A 21863-nucleotide genomic window follows, 5' to 3' on the forward strand; every position below is an offset into this window, starting at 1 on the left:
CCTACAACAAGGTAGTGATTCTCTAATACCATGGGAAAAGGGGAAGGCTATCCATTTGGAAATCACAGTTATGGATATAAGGAGAAGAAATGAATTCTTGCCATCTTAATCAAAGATTGAGTTTACTGGAATCCCTTCAGGAGTTCAGATAAAACCTGGAGATCTTATCTTAAGAACTGGATGGGCAGTAGGTTAGACTGGGTAGCAATAAGCAGACCAGAGGTCATGAGGTGTGAAGGGTTTGTTTGGTCGAACATCACTACCACCTCTGGGAACAATATGATTGCCACCTGACCCCACCAACTGACACTGCTTATTCAAGGTAAAGTTCTGGGACAGAACATGTGATTTGCTACACCTGGTCATAGGGAAGACTGTTCCTCAGCACTTTCTTGGAGGTATGAGAAGGAATTTCATCCTGAGTCATTAGCAAGTGTCTCTTTATGACCTATTCATACCCCAGCTGTGTCATCTCTACAACTAATTGCCAGCAGCAGAGATGGGCTGAATCTCATTTAAATTACTAGGACCATACATGAAATTTGGGACATGGTGGGCTAATATTAACTATTACTTTGAAGCACGTTTGCATCTGGAACATACTAATAGAGGAAATGGAAGAAGGAAAGAAGAACAACTTTTGTTCTTAGGCTGTCTGAGGAGCATTTTCTCCAGTAAAATCAGAGTCTGATAAGAAGGAAAGATAGAGATGCTACCAGAAAATGTTAAGAGATATAGGGATATTTCTACCTCTGTGATTAGGTCTCAGTCTTCATAGAGCCTGTGTCCCTCAATATGAACCCAAGAAGTGCTTCTGAGGCTCTTTTGACCCATGGGTGATAAAGGAGACTGGAAGTGTTTGGGGTTGGGTATTTTCTTTACCCAGGTCAGTTCCCAGTGTGTTAAGTTCCACTTATAGTCACTCTTCAAGGTTATCATTATACAGAAAGAGATGCTCTGGAGCATTTAGAAATGGTTCTGTCCTTTCCTGCCTGCCTGGTCTTACTGTGGAGCTGAGGAAGAGTTCTGGCAGTTCTGGCAGAGGCTTGTGGGGGTTTAAGGAACACTCGGGCAATGTGTGCCCTAGAGTTCTATTGGTTAGACTTGTTCAATGTGAGCCTCCAGTGACTTGCCTTCTCTGGTCCAGGAGTTTCTAACATGGGCTTGGCTCCTGGAGAGCCATCTGACAGGCCATCTCTCTCTTTGAGTTTCCATTCTTCTCCAAATAGCTGTTTTGGAGGCAACTCTGTTCCCACATTTCTCTGATGGATCTGAGAAGAGCTGCTGAGTTTTTGGATTGTTTAGACTGTCACCTGTTGTTCTAGTTGAATGAAAATTTCCAAATTCCCTTTCCCATGCTGGATCAGGTTTTGCTTATTTGCTTTTTGATGATTTGTCTCTTTTTTTTCTGCTCATATTTTTATGATATTTTTCTTCTGCTTACCTAGCATTCCATTTTATTTTTTTTTCTAGATTTTAAGTTGTAAGCATAGGTAATTACTTTGACTCCCTCAAATAAGCAGAAAAAGATATGTTTTCCTTCTATCTTAATTCTGGGGCATTCTCTCTCTTTTAATTCAATCACCTTTATTAACCTATCAAAGTTACATTTTATACATAATATCTAGTCATCTTCTCAAAGGGCTCTACTTTTAGTACATCATGTTAATAGTAAAAAGCCAAGTAAGATGGCTAAACCTCAACCTAGCATTTTAATATCCTCTGGACAAGGGAAGCTAGAAAGCCAATCACTTTACACATATTTAAGTATAGTGTTCCAAAATAACTAGAAAGCTGCTACATTTCTAAGCAGGGGAAGAAGAAAAACAACTTTCATTTTGGTCTTTTTTTTTGTTCTAGCAAATTATAATTTCAATTAACAGCAACAATGATATAAAAAATGCTCTGCCTTTTAAATTTATGAACTTCAATACAAATTAAAATAAAATAGGACTGGAGTCTTTTGGGAGGCAAATAGCTAACAGCCACATTCAACAGTGCAGCTGGAGCTCCTTATCGATAACCAGGTTCAGGTTGGGTATAACCCTGACCAAAGGGAGGACGGTTAAGTGCATAAGGGTTAGGCCCACTTGGAGGAGGGTTCATGGTACTTCCAGAAGGTGTAGTAAAACCTGGTCTTGGTTGATAAGCCCCCGGTTGGCTTGGAGCCATTCCGGGCTGAGAGACAGGGGCCACAGTATAATTGGTAGGCTGAGACGTTTGATTTGTATAAGTTTGTGGAGGATAACTGCTTGCCTGATAATGCTGTGGTGGTTGAGCAGCAAGTTGCTGAGGCTGACCAAAAGAGGTAGGAGCCGGTGCTTAGGAAGTTGGTTGCTGGCGATATGCTGAGGTTGTTGGCGTCTACTTTCCTGACTATAGCTAGTTGAACACTAGCTACCATACTGCTGGGGTGGATGAGGAGGAGCCTGAGCCTGAGGCACCATAACGAGCCTGTTGCTGGTACTGTTGGTACATCTGACCTGCTTGTGTCTGGACTCCTGTATATGGAGGCTGTTGTGGCTGAACTCCTGGTGGGTGAGCTGCTGAAGAGGAGGAAGCAATGCTGTCAGGTGTTCCTGAACAGTCTTCTACAGGAGCACTGGGTGGCCCTGAAACCTGATCATCTGTTAAACCAAACACTGATATTACATTTTTTTAATGGTAAACAAATGGGATACATGTTGTTTCTCTATTTGTACATGGAGTCAAGGCATACCATTTGTGTAATCATGAATTTATATAGGGTAATGTTATTTGATTCATACTGTTATTTTTTATCCTTCTCCTCAACCCCTCCCACCCCTCTTTTCCTTCTATACAGTCCTTCCTTCCTCCATTCTTACCACCCTCCTTATCCCTAAACCTAAACCTAACCCTAACCCTAACAATAACCCCTCCCACCACCCATTGTATGTCCTCATCCACTTATCAGTGAGATCATTCATCCTTTAGTTTTTTGAGATGACTTATCTCACTTAGCATGATATTCTCCAATTTCATCCATTTGCATGCAAATGCCATAATTTTATCCATTTTTCATGGTGGAGTAATATTCCATTGTATATATATGCCACAGTTTCTTTATCCATTCATCAACTGAAGGGCATCTAGGTTGGTTCCACAATCTGGCTATGGTGAATTGAGCAGCAATGAACATTGATGTGGCTGTACTATGCTGATTTTAAGTCCTTTGGGTATAGGCCAAGGAGTGGGATTGCTAGGTCAAATGGTGGTTCCATTCCAAGCTTTCTGAGGAATCTCCATACTGCTTTCCAAAGTGGCTGCACTAATTTGCAACCCCACCAGCAATGTATGAGTGTACCTTTTTCCCCACATCCTCACCAACATCTTTTGTTGCTTGTGTTCTTGATAATCGCCATTCTAATTGGGGTGAGATGGAATCTTAGGGTAGTTTTGATTTGCATTTCACTTATCACTAGAGATGTTGAACATTTTTTCATATATCTGTTGATTTCTTGTATATCTTCTTCTGTGAAGTGTATGTGCATTTCCTTAGCCCATTTGTTGATTGGATTATTTATATTCTTGGTGTAGAGTTTTTTGAGTTCTTTATAGACTCTGGAAATTAGCACTCTATCTGAAGTATGAGTGGCAAAGATATTCTCACACTCTGTAGGCTCTCTCTTCACATTACTGATAGTTTCCTTTGCTGAGAGAAAGCTTTTTAGTTTGAATCTATCCCAGTTGTTGATTCTTACCTTTATTTCTTGTGCTATGGGAGTCCTGTTAAGGAAGTCTGATCCTAAGCCAACGAGTTGAAGGTTTGGACCTACTTTTTCTTCTATAAGATGCAGGGTCTCTGGTCTGATTCCGAGGTCCTAATCCATTTTGAGTTGAGATTTGTGCAGGGTGAGAGATAGGGGTTTAATTTCATTCTGTTGCATGTGGTTTTCCAGTTTTCCCAGCACCATTTGTTGAAGAGGCTATCTTTTCTCCATTGCATATTTTGGCCCCTTTGTCTAGTATGAGAAAAATGTGTTTATTTGGGTTTGTGTCCATGTCCTCTATTCTGTATCATTGATCTACCTATCTATTTTGGTACCAATACCATGCCGTTTTTGTTACTATTGCTTTGTAGTAGAGTTGAAGATCTGGTATTGCGATACCCCCTGCTTCACTCTTTCTGCCAAGGATTGCTTTAGCTATTCTAGGTTTTTATTCTTCCAGATGAATTTCATAATTGCTTGCTCTATTTCTGTAAGGTACATCATTGGGATTTCAATTGGAATTGCATTGAATCTTTGTAGCACTTTAGGTGTATGGCCATTTTGACAATATTAATTCTGCCTATCCAAGAACATGGGAGATGTTTCCATCTTCTAAGGTTTTCTTTAATTTCTTTCTTTAGTGTTCTGTAGTTCTCATTGTAGAGGTCTTTCACCACATTTGTGAGATTGATTCCCAAGTATTTTATTTTTTTTTTCGATGCTATTGTGAATGGGGTAGTTTTCGTAATTTCTCTTTCTGAAGATTCATCACTTATGTATAAAAATTCTTTGGATTTATGATCATTGATCTTGTAACCTGCTACTTTACTGAATTCACTTATGAGTTCTAAAAGTTTTCTGGTGGAATTTCCAGGTTCCTCTAAATATATACTCATGTCATCAGTGAAAAGGGATAGTTTGAGTTCTTCTTTTCCTATTCATATTCCTTTAATTTCTTTGGTCTGTCTAATTGCTCTGGCTACAGTCTCAAGGACGATGTTGAATAGAAGTGGTGAAAGAGGGCATCCCTGCCTTGTTCCAGTTTTTAGGGGAAAAACTGCTTTCAGTTTTTCACCATTTAGAATGATATTGGCCATGGGCTTAGCGTAGATGGCCTTTACAATGTTAAGGAATGTTCCCACTACCCCAATTTTTCTAGTGTTTTGAGCATGAAGGGATGCTGTATTTTATCGAATGGTTTTTCTGCTTCTATTGAAATAATCATGTGATTCTTAACTTTAAGTCTCTTGATATGGTGAATGACATTTATTGATTTCTGGATGTTGAACCAACCTTGCATCCCTGGGATAAAACCCACTTGATCGTGGTGCACTATCTTTTTTTTTTTATTTTTTTTATTTTTTATTTTTTTATTTATTTTTTATTTATTTATTTATTTATTTATTTTTTACGTTTACATAGGGTAATGATGTTTATTATATTTTCCCCTCCCCCCCACTCCTCCCACCCCTCCCACCCCTCCCACCCCTCTTTTCCCTCTACACAGTCCTTCTTTCCTTCATTCTTACTGCTCTCCTTAGCCTAACTCTAAACCTAACCCTAAACCTAATGCTAGCCCGTCCCAACCCCATTATATGTCCTCATCCGCTTATCAGTGAGATCATTCGTCCTTTAGTTTTTTGAGATTGGCTTATCTCACTTAGCATGATATTCTCCAATTTCGACCATTTGCCTACAAATGCCATAATTTTATCATTCTTCATTGCGGAGTAATATTCCATTGTATAAATATGCCACAGTTTCTTTTTTTTCTTTTTTTTTTTTTTCATTTTGAAGATATTTTATTTTTTTATTTATTTTTTTTTTACGTTTACATAGGGTAATGATGTTTATTATATTTTTCCCCTCCCCCCCACCCCTCCCACCCCTCCCACCCCTCCCACCCCTCTTTTCCCTCTACACAGTCCTTCTTTCCTTCATTCTTACTGCTCTCCTTAGCCTAACTCTAAACCTAACCCTAAACCTAATGCTAGCCCGTCCCACCCCCCATTATATGTCCTCATCCGCTTATCAGTGAGATCATTCGTCCTTTAGTTTTTTGAGATTGGCTTATCTCACTTAGCATGATAATCTCCAATTTCGACCATTTGCCTACAAATGCCATAATTTTATCATTCTTCATTGCAGAGTAATATTCCATTGTATAAATATGCCACAGTTTCTTTATCCATTCATCAACTGAAGGGCATCTAGGTTGGTTCCACAATCTGGCTATGGTGAATTGAACAGCAATGAACATTGATGTGGCTATATCTCTGTAGTATGCTGATTTTAAGTCCTTTGGGTATAGGCCAAGGAGTGGGATAGCTGGGTCAAATGGTGTTTCCATTCCAAGCTTTCTGAGGAATCTCCACACTGCTTTCCAGAGTGGTTGCACTAATTTGCAACCCCACCAGCAATGTATGAGTGTTCCTTTTTCACCACATCCTCGCCAACACCTATTGTTGCTTGTATTCTTGATAATCGCCATTCTAATTGGGGTGAGATGAAATCTTAGGGTAGTTTTGATTTGCATTTCCCTTATTACTAGGGATGTTGAACATTTTTTCATATATCTGGTGATTACTTGTACATCTTCTTCTGTGAAGTGTCTGTTCATTTCCTTAGCCCATTTGTTGATTGGATTATTTGTATTCTTCGTGTAGAGTTTTTTGAGTTCTTTATAGATTCTGGAAATTAGCGCTCTATCTGAGGTATGGTAGGCAAAGATATTCTCCCACTCTGTAGGCTCTCTCTTCACATTTCTGATAGTTTCCTTTGCTGACAGAAAGCTTTTTAGTTTGAATCTATCCCAGTTGTTGATTCTTGCTTTTATTTCTTGTGCTATGGGAGTCCTGTTAAGGAAGTCTGATCCTGAGCCAACAAGTTGAAGATTTGGACCTACTTTTTCTTCTATAAGATGCAGGGTCTCTGGTCTGATTCCGAGGTCCTTGATCCATTTTGAGTTGAGATTTGTGTAGGGTGAGAGATAGGGGTTTAGTTTCATTCTATTGCATATACTTTTCCAGTTTTCCCAGCACCATTTGTTGAAGAGGCTATCTTTTCTCCATTACATATTGTTGGAACCTTTGTCTAGTATGAGAAAATTGTATTTATTTGGGTTTGTGTCCATGTCCTCTATTCTGTACCATTGATCTACCTGTCTATTTTGGTACCAATACCATGCCGTTTTTGTTACTATTGCTTTGTAGTAGAGTTGAAGATCTGGTATTGCAATACCCCCTGCTTCGCTCTTGCTACTGAGGATTGCTTTAGCTATTCTAGGTTTTTTATTCTTCCAGATGAATTTCATAATTGCTTGCTCTATTTCTGCGAGGTACATCATTGGGATTTTAATTGGAATTGCATTGAATCTGTATAGAACTTAAGTAGTATAGCCATTTTGACGATATTAATTCTGCCTATCCAGGAACATGGGAGATCTTTCCATCTTCTAAGGTTTTCTTGAATTTCTTTCTTTAGTGTTCTGTAGTTCTCATTGTAGAGGTCTTTCACCTCTTTTGTGAGATTGATTCCCAAGTATTTTATTTTTTTCGATGCTATTGTGAATGGGGTAGTTTTCCTAATTTCTCTTTCTGAAGATTCATCACTTATGTATAAAAATGCATTGGATTTATGGGCATTGATCTTGTAACCTGCTACTTTACTGAATTCACTTATGAGTTCTAAAAGTTTTCTGGTGGAATTTCCAGGTTCCTCTAAATATATAATCATGTCATCAGCGAACAGGGATAGTTTGAGTTCTTCTTTTCCTATTAGTATCCCTTTAATTTCTTTGGTTTGTCTGATTGCTCTGGCTAGAGTCTCAAGGATGTTGTTGAATAGAAGCGGTGAAAGAGGGCATCCCTGCCTTGTTCCAGTTTTTAGGGGGAACGCTTTCAGTTTTTCACCATTTAGAATGATATTAGCCATGGGCTTAGCGTAGATGGCCTTTATAATGTTTAGGAATGTTCCCATTACCCCAATTTTTTCTAGTGTTTTGAGCATGATAGGATGCTGTATTTTATCAAATGCTTTTTCTGCATCTATTGAAATAATTATGTGATTCTTAACTTTAAGTCTGTTGATATGGTGAATGACATTTATTGATTTCCGAATGTTGAACCAACCTTGCATCCCTGGGATAAAACCCACTTGATCGTGGTGCACTATCTTTTTAATATATATTTGTATGCGATTTGCTAAAATTTTGTTGAGAATTTTTGCATCGATGTTCATTAAGGATATTGGTCTGAAATTTTCTTTCCTTGATGTGTCTCTGTCTGGTTTAGGTATCAGGGTGATATTGGCTTCATAGAACGAGTTTGGTAGGGTTCCCTCCTCTTCTATTTCATGGAATAATTTGAGGAGTATTGGAATGAGCTCTTCTTTAAAGGTTTTGTAGAACTCGGCTGAGAACCCATCTGGTCCTGGACTTTTGTTTGTTGGTAGGCTTTTGATGACCTCTTCTATTTCATTGCTTGAAATTGGTTTATTTAAGTTGTGTATGTCCTCCTCGTTCAGTTTAGGTAGTTCATATGTCTCTAGTAATTTGTTGATGTCTTCAAGGTTTTCTGTTTTGTTGGAGTATAGATTTTCGAAATAGCTTCTAATTATGTTTTGTATTTCACTCGTGTCTGTTGTGATGTTTCCTTGTTCATTCCGAATTTTAGTAATTTGAGTTTTCTCCCTCTTTCTCTTTGTTAGTGTGGCTAAGGGTTTATCAATTTTATTTATTTTTTCAAAGAACCAACTATTTATTTTATTAATTTTTCCGATTGTTTCTTTTGTTTCGATTTCATTGATTTCGGCTCTGATTTTAACTATTTCCTGTCTTCTACTACTTTTGGTATTGGTCTGCTCTTCTTTTTCTAGCGCTTTGAGCTGTAGTGTTAAGTCGTTTATTTGTTGATTTCTACTTCTTTTTTTGAATGCACCCCATGAAATAAATCTTCCTCTAAGTACTGCTTTCATAGTGTCCCAGAGATTTTGATATGATGTGTCTTTGTTCTCGTTTACTTCTAAGAATTTTTTTATTTCCCTCCTGATGTCTTCTGTTATCCATTCATCATATAATAGTGTATTATTTAGTCTCCAGGTATTGGAGAAGTTTCTGTTTTTTATTCTGTCATTTATTTCTAATTTCAATCCATTATGATCTGATAGAGTACAAGGTAGTATCTCTATCTTCTTGTATTTACTAACAGTAGCTTTGTGGCATAAAATATGGTCTATTTTAGAGAAGGATCCATGTGCTGCTGAGAAGAAAGTGTATTCATTCTTTGTTGGATGGTATATTCTATATATGTCCGTTAAGTCTAAATTGCTGATTGTGTTGTTGAGATCTATAGTTTCTTTATTCAATTTTTGTTTGGACGATCTATCCAGTGGTGAGAGAGGTGTGTTAAAATCGCCTAGTATTATTGTGTTGTGGTCTATTTGATTTCTGGAATTGAGAAGGATTTGTTTGACGTACGTGGATGAGCCAATGTTCGGGGCATAGATATTTATGATTGTTATGTCTTGCTGATTTATGCTTCCCTTAAGCAGCATGTAATGTCCTTCTTTATCCCTTCTGACTAGTTTTGGTTTGAAGTCCACATTATCTGAGATGAGGATGGATACTCCAGCTTTTTTGTTGTGTCCGTGTGCATGGTATGTTTGTCCCCATCCTTTCACCTTTAGTCTATGGGTGTCTCTTTCTATGAGATGAGTCTCTTGCAGGCAGCATATTGTTGGATTTTTCTTTTTAATCCAATCTGCCAGTCTGTGTCTTTTGATTGATGAATTCAAGCCATTAACATTCAGGGTTATTATTGTGATATGATTTGTATTCCCAGTCAATTGACTCATATTTGTTTTTGACATGATTTGGTTTCTCCTTTATTTGGCTATTCCTTTAGGCTAGCGCCTCCTGTTGCTGATTTGCATCGTTGTTTTTCATCTCTTCCTCATGGAATATTTTGCTGAGAATGTTCTGTAATGCTGGCTTTCTTTTTGTAAATTCCTTTAGCTTTTGTTTATCATGGAAGGATCTTATTTCATCGTCAAATTTGAAGGTAAGTTTTGCTGGGTATAAGATTCTTGGTTGGCATCCATTTTCTTTCAGGGCTTGGTATATGTTGTTCCAGGCCCTTCTAGCTTTTAGGGTCTGGATTGAAAAATCTGCTGATATTCTTATTGGTTTCCCTCTGAATGTAATTTGATTCTTTTATCTCGCGGCCTTTAAAATTCTGTCTTTATTTTGTATGTTAGGTATTTTCATAATAATGTGCCTTGGTGTGGGTCTGTTGTAATTTTGTATGTTTGGAGTTCTATAAGCCTCTTGTACTTGGTTTTCCATTTCGTTCTTCAGATTTGGGAAATTTTCTGTTATTATTTCATTGAATAGATTGTTCATTCCTTTGGTTTGTTTCTCTAAGCCTTCCTCAATCCCAATAATTCTCAAATTTGGCCTTTTCATGATATCCCATAGTTCTTGGAGATTCTGTTCATGATTTCTTACCATCTTCTCTGTTTGTTCAACTTTGTTTTCAAGGTTAAATATTTTGTCTTCAATGTCTGAGGTTCTGTCTTCCAGGTGTTCTATCCTATTGGTTATGCTTTCTATGGAGTTTTTAACTTGGTTTATTGTTTCCTTCATTTCAAGGATTTCAGTTTGGTTTTTTTTTCAGTATCTCTAACTCTTTATTGAAATGATCTCTTGCTTCCCGTATTTGGTCTTTTAACTGTTGATTGGTGCGATCATTTAATGCCTGCATTTGCTCTTTCATCTCCTCCTTCAATGCCTGCATTTGCTCTTTCATCTCCTCATTAGCTTCCCTGATCGTTTTAATTACGTACATTCTGAACTCTCTTTCTGACATTTCTTCTGCTGTGCTGTCATTGGGTTTTATTGATGTAGTATCTAGGTTTGTTTGGGACATTTTCTTCCCTTGTTTTCTCATAATGGTCAGTTGTCAGTGGGACCCTGAGATATTGCAGTTTTCCACTATTGGCTTATATTGTCCCAGTAGATTTCCAGTGTATCACCTCCCAGCCTTCAGTAGCCTGATGTCTTGGAGGAATCTGATAAAGCAGCTCATTCGAAGAATACTGCCCCTAGCCCCCTACTGGTTCCACGTTTTGGAACTGGCTCTGTGCGGAAATGCTCTCACTGTGGGCCTGCACCGTGCAGCTGGCCGTGTGGGAAGAGCCCACTGCCGGAGTGTGGAAGACTACCTTGGGAAGACTCAAGCTGCCCTGCCCGGCTCTGCTAAGCCACCTCTATCTGGGCCTGCCACCCGGGCTGAGCTTTACCCAGTGGGCAGACTCACCTGTGGCTCCACTTCAGTCCGAGTCTCTCAATGCCTCCCCTTCTTAACTCCTGGGTTGTGGAGCGACCGGGGGTGCAGTCTCCCTCTAGGCCGCCATCTTGGATCGCCCCGTGAAGAGAGCCCGCAGCCGGAGTGGGCAGAGCCGCCTGAAGAGGTCTCCGGCTGCCCTGCCCTTATCCCTGAGGCTGATTGCAGATCGAGGCTCTCCGCTGGTTCTTTGCAGGAGTACACTGCACTGCAGCGGCTCCGGGACTCGGAGCCTGCTCTGTTCAGACAGGCTCTCACTAGCGGGCCAGTTCCGTTCCTAGAACCTGGAGAAGCTGGCTGTGTGGGCGGGGCCCACCGCCGGAGTGCGCAGGACTGCCTCTGTGGATGACTCTAGCTGCCCTGCCCGGCTCCGATAAGCCACCTCTATCTGGGCCTGCCACCCGGGCCGAGCTTTACCCAGTGGGCAGACTCACCCGTGGCTCCACTTCAGTCCGAGTCTCTCAATGCCTCCCCTTCTTAACTCCTGGGTTCTGGAGCGACTGGGGGTGCAGTCTCCCTCTAGGCCGCCATCTTGGATCGCCCTCTTTTTAATATATTTTTGTATGCAATTTGCTAAAATTTTGTTGAGAATTTTTGCGTCGATGTTCATTAAGGATATTGGTCTGAAATTTTCTTTCCTAAATGTGTCTCTGTCTGGTTTAGGTATCAGGGTGATATTGGCTTGATAGAATGAGTTTGGGAGAGTTCCCTCCTCTTCTATTTCATGGAATACTTTTAGGAGTATTGGAATGAGCTGTTCTTTAAAGGTTTTGTAGAACTCGGCTGAGAACGCTTCTGGTCCTGGGCTTTTCTTTGTTGGTAGTCTTTTGATGACCTCTTCTATTTCATTGCTTGAAATTGATTTATTTAAGTTGTGTATGTCCTCTTCGTTCAGTTTAGGTAATTCATATGTCTCTAGAAATTTGTTGATGTCTTTGAGGTTTTCTGTTTTGTTGGAGTATAGATTTTCAAAATAGCTTCTAATTATGTTTGTATTTTAGTCGTGTCTGTTGTGATATTTCCTTGTTCATTCCGAATTTTAGTAATTTGAGTTTTCTCCCTCTTTCTCTTTGTTAGTGTGGCTAATGGTTTATCAATTTTGTTTATTTTTTCAAAGAACCAACTATTTATTTTGTTAATTTTTCTGATTGTTTCTTTTGTTTTAATTTCATTGATTTTGGCTCTCATTTTTCCTATTTCCTGTCTACTACTATTTTTGGTGTTGGTCTGCTCTTCTTTTTCTAGGGCTTTGAGCTGTAGTGTTAAGTCGTTTATTTGTTGATTTCTACTTCTTTGTTGAATGCGCCCCATGAAATAAATCTTCCTCTAAGTACTGCTTTCATAGTGTCCCAGAGATTTTGAAATGATGTGTCTTTGTTCTCGTTTACTTCTAAGAATTTTTTTATTTCCCTCCTGATGTCTTCTGTTATCCATTCATCATATAATAGTGTATTATTTAATATCCAGGTATTAGAGAAGTTTTTGTTTTTTTATTCTGTCATTTATTTCTAATTTCAATCCTTTATGTTCTGATAGAGTACAAGGTAGTATCTCTATCTTCTTGTATTTGCTAACATTAGCTTTGTGGCATAAAATATGGTCTATTTTAGAGAAGGATCCATGTGCTGCTGAGAAGAAAGTGTATTCATTCTTCATTGGATGGTATATTCTATATATGTCCATTAAGTCTAAATTGTTGATTGTGTTATTGATATCTATGGTTTCTTTATTCAATTTGTGTTCAGAAGATATATCCAGTGGTGAGAGAGGTGTGTTAAAATCGCCTAGTATTATTGTATTGTGGTCTATTTGATTTCTGGAATTGAGAAGGATTTGTTTGATGTACATTAATGAGCCAATGTTCAGGGCATAGATTTTATGATTGTTATGTCTTGCTAATTTATGCTTCCCTTAAGCAGTATGTAATGTTCTTCTTTATCCTTCTGACTAGTTTTGGCTTGAAGTCCACATTATCTGAAATGAGGATGGATACTCCAGCTTTTTGACTGTGTCTGTGTGCATGGTATATTTTTTCCCACCCTTTCGCCTTTTTCTATGGGTATATCTTTCTATGAGATAAGTCTTTTGCAGGCACCATATTGTTGGATTTTTTTCTTTTTAATCTAATCTGCCAATCTATGTCTTTTGATTGATGAGTTCAGGCCATTAACATTCAGGGTTATTATTGTGATATGATTTGTATTTCCAGTCATTTGACTCATTTTTGTTTTTTGACATGATATGGTTTCTCCCTTATTTGGCTATTCCTTTAGGGTATTTCCTCCCATTGCTGATTTGCATTGTTGTTTTTCATCTCTTCCTCATGGAATATTTTGCTGAGAATGTTCTGTAATGCTGGCTTTCTTTTTGTAAATTCCTTTAGCGTTTGTTTATTATGGAAGGATCTTATTTCATCGTCAAATGTGAAAGTAAGTTTTGCTGGGTATAAGATTCTTGGTTGGTATAGGTTTTCTTTCAGGGTTTGGTAAATGTTGTTCCAGGCCCTTCGAGCTTTTAAGATCTGGATTGAAAAATCTGCTGATATTCTTATTGGTTTCCCCTGAATGTAATTTGATTCTTTTCTCTCGCGGTCTTTAAAATTCTGTCTTTATTTTGTATGTTAGGTATTTTTATAATAATGTGCCTTGGTGTGGGTCTGTTGTAATTTTGTATATTTGGAGTTCTATAAGCCTCTTGTACTTGGTTTTCCATTTCATTCTTCAGACTTGAGAAATTTTCTGATATTATTTCATTGAATAGATTATTCATTCCTTTGGTTTGTTTCTTTAAGCCTTCCTCAATCCTAATAATTCTTAAATTTGGCCTTTTCATGATATCCCATAATTCTTGTAGATTCTGTTCATGATTTCTTACCATCTTCTCTGTTTGTTCAACTTTGTTTTCAAGGTTAAATATTTTGTCCTCAATGTCTGAGGTTCTGTCTTCCAGGTGTTCTATCCTATTGGTTATGCTTTCTATGGAGTTTTTTATTTGGTTTATTGTTTCCTTCATTTCAAGGATTTCTGTGTTTTTTTTTTTCAGTATCTCTAACTCATTATTGAAATGATCTCTTGCTTCCTGTATTTGCTCTTTTAACTATTGATTGGTGCAATCATTGAATGCCTGCATTTGCTCTTTCATCTCCTCCTTCAATGCCCACATTTGCTTTTTCATCTCCTCATTTGCTTCCCTAATTGTTTTAATTATGTACATTCTGAACTCCCTTTCTGACATTTCTTCTGCTGTGCCGTCATTGGGTTTTATTGATATAGTATCTAGGTTTGTTTGGGACATTTTCTTCCCTTGTTTTCTCATATTGGTCAGATGTCAGTGGGACTCTGAGATATTGCAGATTTCCTCTTTTGGCTTATATTGTCCTTGTAGATTTCCAGTGTATCACCTCCCAGCCTTCAGTAGTCTGAAATCTTGGAAGAACTTGATAATGCAGTGCTTCCGATGAATGCTGCCCCTAGCCCACTACTGGTTCCAGGACTTGGAGCTGACTCTGTGCAGAAAGACTCTCACTAGGGGACCTGCTCCAAGAAGCTGGAGAAGCTGGCCATGTGGGAGGAGCCCACCACCAGAGTGAGCAGGGCTACCTGGGGAAGACTCTATCTGTCCTGCCCTTCTCTGATAAGCCGCACCTATCCAGTCCTACCGCCCAGGCCGAGCTTCACCTGGTGGGGGAGACTCACCTCGTGGCTCTATTTTAGTTCAAATCTCTCAATGCCTCCCCTTCTTGAATTCTGGGTTCTGGAGCGACTGGAGATGCAGTCTCCCTCTAGTCCACCATCTTGGATTACCCCGTGGAAAGAGCCTGCTGACATTATATTTTTATTGATTTCATCTTGGTTTTTCAAAGGATCAAAAGCTGACATACTTGCTGCCATAACCTAAGTAGACTGTTTTCCAGAAGAATCAGAAGCAGCAGGCTTTTCTTCCCTACCATCCACAGTATCATTTTCAGGAATACTGGTGGAAGGTCCTGGTTCTCCAGCTGGATCAAAGCTATCCAACAAGCAATTTACTTTATTTTGAAGTTCTATCAGTTCTCGACAGTGATATTTCACCTGACTTGATTCAAGGGATCTTGGCTGGCCATTAACAAATAATATCAGTTTCAGTATCCTACTACACTGAATAGCAAAGGAAAGGTCAGAGCTCTAAAAAATTGTTATAAGATCGCCATCTTCATCTTTATACTTTATTGTAACTTCATCATTACTTAGAAGCTTTCCTCTGAAAACTCGATGCATCATTAGCACTAATTCACCATAAGTAATATCTTCATTGTGAATGGGAATTTTTCGAGTATCCTCCCCAAGTTGAGCTTTGATAATTAGTTTCCCATTTAGGTCCAACTGTCCATTCATGGTGGACTCCAGGATGTTCTTATATAACTCTAGAAAAAGCTTGTGAGGCCGCCGCCTTTGCGTGGGTCTCTGCTGTCAGGGCTGACGTGAGGCCACCGCGGCAAACCGGCTCTGGGTGTCACTGGGAGGCTGTAGTCACCGCTTGCTTGGTTGCTCTCTGAGGCCGCCGCACCTAGCTCAGAGACTACCATGAGCCCCGGCCAATCGCAGAGACCCAACAAGCCTAGCGAGAGTTCGGGCCTTGTATGTGGCAGGTGGGGGAAGACGAGGGGCAGAGCAAGAAAATCTCTGGGGCATTCTCTTTAGTTAACAGTATCATTTTATTTATCATTTATTGAGCTCTTTTCAATGCTTCTTGTGATTAATTCTCTGACCCATGTGTGATTTGGAATTGTGTTGTCTGATTACCAAATATTTATTTTTCAAATAGTTTAGTTGTGTTCTAATTTAATACTATGGTGGTCAGCAAGTGGAGACTATACAATTTTAATCCATTAAATTTATCAAAAATTGTGGTGTGATCCTCCAACCCATTCCTGCATATAAGTCTAAAGCAGGTAAACTCAGCATGTTGAGGAGCCATCTGCTTCCCCATGTTCATTCAGTGCTGTTCACAACAGCCAGGAAATGGAAACAACCCAAGTGTCCACCGCTGATGAAGAGATGTGTCCACCGCTGATGAAGAGATAAAGACCACATGGCGAATGTATGCAAATTAATGCCATTTGACCTTAAAAAGAACAAAATCCTGTCTTCTGTGACTAGGTGGCTGGAACAGGAAATCACTAAGCTACATGAAAATAACAGGTACAGAAAGACAAATACACAGGACCTCACCCACATGTAGAATCTAAAAGGTTGATTTCATAGGAGTTGAGAGTGGGAGGTCAGCATCCAGAAGTTGGAGAGGCTGGGCCAGTGTGAGGAGTGCTTAATCCATGGGTACCAGTTACAGTTAGGAGTAAGAAGTTCTGGTGTGTTACAGCCAGAACAGTGACTACAGAAAACCATAGCATGCTGTGTTAAGAAGCTAGAAGGAAGGGTTTCAAGTGCTTTTGCCACTAAGAGATCTTAGATGTTGGAGAATATACATATATTTATTCTGATTTAATAATTATGCAATATTTACATGTATCAAAACACTTTATGGTACCCATTAATATGTATGATTTTATGTATGTTTTTATGTATCAATTGAAATAAATTTAGTTAATAAAAGATGTGTTATGGTTACTTGTGAACTTGAGAAGCATGTACCCTCTGCTCTTTTGGGATGAAGTGTTTTCTAAATGTCAATTAGGTCAGGTTGATTCGTGGTATCATTTGTTTTTCTGGGTGCTTTCTATTCCTATTATTAATTTTTTTGTCTAATGTACTATGGCAGATGAGATACAACTGTTAGCCTCCTGTTATGACTGTAGAGTTGCCTCTGTTCTTTATTTGTGCTCATTCTTCCTGCATGTGTGTGGAAGCTCTGTAACATTTACATGCGTGTGCAGATGGAGCTTCTAATTTTCTTGACTCATTGGGTTTATTGTTAGTGTCTTTCTCCTATCATGGCCTCAAAATCATTCTGTACAACCTTAACATATCTTTTGCTAGGTTATAGCTAGTATTTTTCTTTTATACTTTCATTGTGCTTTTGCATTTAATTTATATCCCTGGTTCTCAACATATAGTTTTAGTGTCTATGTCTGAATAAAAATTCTGAATTACTGTATGTGTTTTGAATTGGAATTTTATATAACTCACAAAGTAATTTCTGCTCTTTTGGAATCCATCCTTCCTTCTTGACAATTATTTGCTGCTTATCACATCTGTGTATCATTTTTCTTCCTCTTTTTTGGCCTTTCTGGGGATCAAGTGATTAACATTTCCTGCTCAATCTTATCTCCACTCTTGGCTTATTGGCTATGGTTCTCTTCACTTCCCCAAGGTTGTATTAGTGTTTCAATGAGCAGTCTTGGTTTACCATGTTAAGCTCTAAAGTGCTGCTGTACTTTTGCACAGTGTACTCACCTTGCAAAAGTACTCCTGAATTTTCTCCTACCCATTCTATGTGCTATTTTGTCTTCTCCAGCATACCTCAAACTCCAAAATAAACTCTTATTTTTGTGCTAAGCCAACTTTTTTTTTTCAAATTGCAATGCTTGACGTTCATAAAATTTTTTAGGCTGTTCATCAGTTTGAAACTATTTTCAGAATAATTTTGAAACCTTATTTACCTTTTTGCTCCCATTATATCACAAGCATATTTTCAGTTTTACCAGCTGCATAATATACCTTATGGTAACAAATTGAATACGCAAAAAGTAGGGTCTAGCTGTCTTAAGTGAGGTACTAAAGAAAATGCAGAAACTTTAAACACTTCTCGCTAACATTTATTGTTTAAAAAGTTAATTTTCTTTAGAGATATTTTGTTAGGATGTATAGTTTTGTTGTTATTTTCAAAATATTTATGATATATATCATTATATACACAACACATGTATATGCACAATTGATTTCTCAGTTTTATTTTCCAATGTGTTAAATATATTAGTAAGTATAAGTTGTATACACAAAAGATCTTTGTTTTCCTCAGTAGGATAGCTCTAAGATAACTTCTTAAAATTATGATATTTTAACTTACATTATAACTATTTCCTCCATTTGACCACGCTTCATGTCAATATACATTTCCATGAGGTGTCATGATCCTTCAGAATGAAGAAAGTTCTTTATGCTGTACAGGTTGGTAGCAATAAATGGGCTTTGTTTTTACTTGTCTAAAATGTTTTTGTTTCATCTTCATGTTTAAATAACTGCAGTAGTATTCTGTGTTTAATTTTTTTCTTTTATAGAAATCTGTGGGTGAATACCTCAAGATCCTCCTACATCAGTACCCATTCAGAAGACAGTTCCTCTACTTCTGGGAATGCATGCATGAGATATTAGTCTGATGTTTGATCACAGATATTTCCTTAGAAATTTTAAAGTGGACTAATATTTTCTTTTTGATATTGATGACTTTGAGTTTTTTTTTAACAAAAAATGCAAATTCTAGAACCTAGGAGAAGGAAAAATACAAATACATTTCTTAGAAGTAGAATGCCAAACAAAATTTTGACAAATGTTTAGTAAAATGTGTTCTTTGATGTAAATGTATATTGATCAGGTTGTCAGGCATGCATAAGAGCTGGAGGCATCTACTTCAGAGGCTGCAATGCTTTGAAGGAAGGGTGGAGAAACATTCTGAGTAGAAAGATATTCTAATGGACTTTATGTCCTTTCAGTTCTGTGTTCTGGAATTTTCTATTGATAAGTCTCTTATGGATGTGAATATATCAGCACTGTGGCTTAAAACACTGCAGACTTTTCTTCACATGCCCTTTGTTACCTTCAAAGATGTGATCTACCAGGAGCATGTGCATCTGGGTTGTCCAGGGTTTCTTACTATCTGTCTTAGTCTACTTGTGTTGCTATATTAAAATACATCAGACTGGGAAATTTATAAATAACTCGATATGTAATTCTCATAGTTCTGGAGGTTGCAAAGTCCAAGATCAAGGTGCCAGCAATTTTGGTGTCTGCTGAAGGCATGTTTCCCATAGATGGTGCCACCTGGGTGTCCTTACATGGCAGGAGAGATGGAAGGTGAATGGTTCCTTCAAACCTCTTTTGTAAGATCATAAATCCCACAAATAACCTCCCCAAATCCTTACCTCTTAATACTATCACACTGGTGATTATGTTTACACATGTGAATTTTGAGGGGGTATAGTAGGACTATTACACCCATCGAAGGCCCAGTTCTCTTCCCATATTCCCTGCCCTCCTCCCACAAACTTTCCTCTGGTCCTACATAGTTTTGCTCAGCCTTCCTGGCCCAACCTCATGACCATGTTCCCCATGGAACCTTCCCCTACTGTGCAGGTCCAGTTGGTGCCCCCTTTTCCCTTCAGTGCAACAGAACACTGCTTTTACTTCAGTGCAAAATCACTGAGGGCAGTTGTTTACATGTCTGTTTTTCTCCTGAGCAGGGCAAAGTGGTTACTCTGTGATACCTCTAGAATATGCTGCAGACAGAACATGGTGCTTATTGGAGGTGATCTTAGAAGTAGAAGAACACACACTCACCTCTGAGCTTTCACTGTCCCACAGCTTATTCTCCATATTCATCACCGACCTTCCAGGACACAGAGTTGCATGTTTGTGATGCTACAACACTTAAGGAGTGTTGAAGCAGCAACACTGTGGCTACTATCAGAGGTGCTCTTTGTTTGAGAAGTATTCCTGTTATGGAAAGTGAGCAGTGTCTGTTAGCCTGATTTCCTATTGAGCTACCAAAAGAGTGGAAGGAGTTGATTATAGGGCCAAACTCTTTTCTCTGTTAGTTGTAGGCTGTAAGGAAGGACCATGTCTTGCTCATTTTCTATCCTGAGTCCAAGTTCACAGATGGTTGTATACACACTGAGACCCAGTGCATTAATAACACATGCTAGCATGAACAGAAGAACCAGGTACCAAAATTCAGACATGTCTGGGAGTCTGTACAAAATCTGCAAAGTAGGTTTTGCTAGACCATTCCATGGAAGTTCCTTTTGGATTTTCACCAAGAAATCAACAATTAAACAGCTCCATAAGCTATTCTATACTGGAAAGTGGAGACTACACAACCAGATGTCCTTGGGGCATTGCCTTCAGGGTCCTACCAACATCCCCTAATTCTATTCATGTGACCTTCCAACCTCACCCACTATATGAAACTTCACAAGCTCATCAACCAGTTTTGTTGTTGTTCTCAAATGGTTTTCAATAAATACAAATCAAAGCAACTAAACACTGTTAAGATTAAGAACAGAAAGATGCAGATCTGTCATCAGACACATTCCTGCACTGAGCTGGCTCTGGCAGGTAGCAGCATTCCAGTATTTTCAACACAAGAGAGAGCTGTGGGCTGTTTGCTTCTGTCACTGCAGCCCTTCTAAAGCTTAGCTGAGTACTTATTAGTATTTTGTTACTCTACTTGATATTGTATGAAACAGAGGCACACACACAAGGAACTACATTAGAAGTGATACAAGCAGGAGGTGGCACTCTGTTTGAAAGACTTGCCTGGAGAGGACACTTGTGACAATTCGCATTATTCCAGGACTACAGTAGCCAGAAGAGGCACACCCTTAGCAGAGCTTCTTGTCCTGGGTGGAAGTGTTCCTAGCCCCTTAGTTTCAACATCTTAGGTTTCTATGATCTCAGCAACTGTCATGAATAGTTCTTTGCTTTTCCTGCCTTAGTTCCCCTCTGTCTCTTTGAAGACTGCTACACCTCTATATTTAAAGGGCACTTGATGGATCTCCCTGTGCAAGTGTCATGAATAAGTCTTTCCTTTTTCTGCCTTATCTCCCCTCTGCCTCTTTGAAAGCTGCTACATCTCTATAGTTAAGGTCACTTGGTAGACCTCCTTGTTATATGATAATCATCTTTATTAACAATGTACTTTCATTAGCAAGCAAATATGATAAATAATCTTACTGTCTTAATTTTTCATGCAACATTTTGCATCTCTTCCCACTCATTTTGTTTCTCCTAGTCATTGCTCAACTCATTTCTATAAGTGCTAAATAACAAATCTCAAGTACAAAATGCTAAACCTGATAGATGAGTCTCTGCCAGGTACCAGGCCTGTTCCAGAGTCTCTCTCTGTGGACACTGCTCTGGTGATGGGGACTATGAGGATGTGATGTTGAGCATCTTTCATATGCCTGTTGGCCATTTGTATGTCTCTTTTGAGAAATGTCTATTTAATTATATGGCCCATTTGTCTTTACTATTATTTTGCTGTTGAGTTTCTTATATGCTATGGATATTAATCACCTCTTATAGCATGCATAATTGGCAAGTGTTTTCTTTCACTATTTGACTGAATATCCCTCTGATGACCACTTCCTTTTCTATGTGGAGGCTTTTTAGTTTGCTGCACTATCATTTGTCTATTGTTTCCTGTGCTGAAAGTTTCTTGTCAAAGAAAGCCATTTCCCATTTCAATGTCCTGAAGCATTTCCTATATTTTTCTCCTAGTCACTTCATAGTTTCAGGATTTTAGTTAATTATGAGTTGTATTTTGACTGATGAGAGATAGGGAGGGATCTAACTTCATTTTAAACATTTTATTGGTTCTTCTATTTATTTATAATATTAGAATTCATTTTGACATAATTATAAAAGAATGGAACATAATTTGCTCTAATTCAGTCCCCAGTCCTTCCCCTTTCCCTTGCCTCCTCCCCCACCCCCATTCTCTTTCCTCTACTTATCTTTCTGCTATTTACTTAAGAGTTTTTTTTTTAATTAGTGTCTTGTGTATCTACATAATAGGGAGATTCACTGTGGTATATTCATACACTTACATAGGAATTATTCTTCTTGTGGATATT

At 38.5% G+C, this 21863-nt stretch overlaps 1 pseudogene; it reads right to left on the reverse strand.

The window, feature by feature from the left end:
- Window positions 1–2013: 2013 nt before the first annotated feature.
- Window positions 2014–15447, reverse strand: LOC124975229 (protein TFG-like; annotated as a pseudogene).
- Window positions 15448–21863: the final 6416 nt, after the last annotated feature.

The sequence above is a fragment of the Sciurus carolinensis genome, unplaced genomic scaffold, assembly GCF_902686445.1.
Source record: "Sciurus carolinensis unplaced genomic scaffold, mSciCar1.2, whole genome shotgun sequence".
NCBI classification, from domain to species: Eukaryota; Metazoa; Chordata; class Mammalia; order Rodentia; family Sciuridae; genus Sciurus; species Sciurus carolinensis.